Source organism: Lithobates pipiens, unplaced genomic scaffold, assembly GCF_037356315.1.
Source record: "Lithobates pipiens isolate NorthernLeopardFrog02 unplaced genomic scaffold, aLitPip1_a1.2 Scaffold_30, whole genome shotgun sequence".
Lineage (NCBI taxonomy): Eukaryota > Metazoa > Chordata > Amphibia > Anura > Ranidae > Lithobates > Lithobates pipiens.
This window is the reverse complement of record NW_027507791.1, coordinates 48,520,056-48,521,465: the sequence shown is the minus strand read 5'-3', so window position 1 is coordinate 48,521,465 and position 1,410 is coordinate 48,520,056.

Below are 1,410 nucleotides of genomic sequence, written 5' to 3'. Positions count from 1 at the left end.
TAAATTTGCCATCCCCTCAAAATAACTCAACACACAGCCATTAATGTCTAAACTGCTGACAACAAAAGTGAGTACGCCCCTAAGTGAAAATGTCCAAATTGGTCCCAATTAGCCATTTTCCCTCCCCGGTGTCATGTGACTCATTAGTGTTACAAGGTCTCCGGTGTGAATGGGGAGCAGGTGTGTTAAATTTGGTGTTATCGCTCTCGCTCTCTCATACTGGTCTCTGGAAGTTCAACATGGCACCTCATGGCAAAGAACTCTCTGAGGATCTGAAAAAAGAATTTTGCTCTACATAAAGATGGCCTAGGCCAGTGATGGCGAACCTTGGCACCCCCGATGTTTTGGAACTACATTTCCTATGATACTCAAATACACTGTAGAGTGCATGAGCATCATGGGAAATGTAGTTCCAAAACATCTGGGGTGCTGAGGTTTGCCATCACTGGCCTAGGCTATAAGAAGATTGTCAAGACCCTGAAACTGAGCTGCAGCATGGTGGCCAAGACCATAAAGCAGTTTAACAGGACAGGTTCCACTCAGAACAGGCCTCACCATGGTCCACCAAAGAAGTTGAGGTCACATGCTCAGCGTCATATCCAGAGGTTGTCTTTGGGAAATAGACGTATGAGTGCTGCCAGCATTGCTGCAGAGGTTGTAGGGGTGGGGGGTCAGAATAATTCTTTGAGTATGTATTATTAATTTTTCACATAATTTAGGGGGTTATATTGCTGCTTGGTGTTTCGTTTAAGGACTGGGGTCCATAGGGGGTGAATAAGGTGGAGGTATGGAGAGCTTTTAGGTTCGCTCTTTACCTATTTGGGAAAACATGGGGTTTTGCCATTAACCAAAATGGCGTCAGTAGCCCAGATCTTGCATCTCAGAACGAGGTCTGGCTATAAAAGGTGGTGCGTCGCTGCGCTGCCCGTTCCCCATTGATAACGTCATTTGTGACGAAACACGTCTGGGAAGGCACGCAGTGACGCCACCACGCTGTACGAGGGGAGGACGGGCTTCCGAATGAATGCTGGCTGGCTTTTCGATTGTTTCCTTTGATGCGCTTTTTTATAAGGGTTAAATGTAAGTGCAACTATTTTTATTTTAATAAAATGTCCAACTGGTTTTACACTATGGAGGCTCCCTCCTCTTTTTGAGTCACCAATAGTGTTACTACCAATCTGAGATCGCTGATTGTGGGAGTTTCATGGGACGCTGCTGGATACAGGGAAAACTGATCCGTGAGCTTTCTGTGTATGGAAAGGACACAGCTGAATTAATGATAAGGCTCCATTTGTGTTGTTTTCTGGTAAGCGCATCCACCACTCGGTGACGGGCACCTGCTTGCTGTTCTGTGTGGATTCACTGTGGTGACCTGAAAATAACGCCTACAAAGGACTCTATCCTATAAGC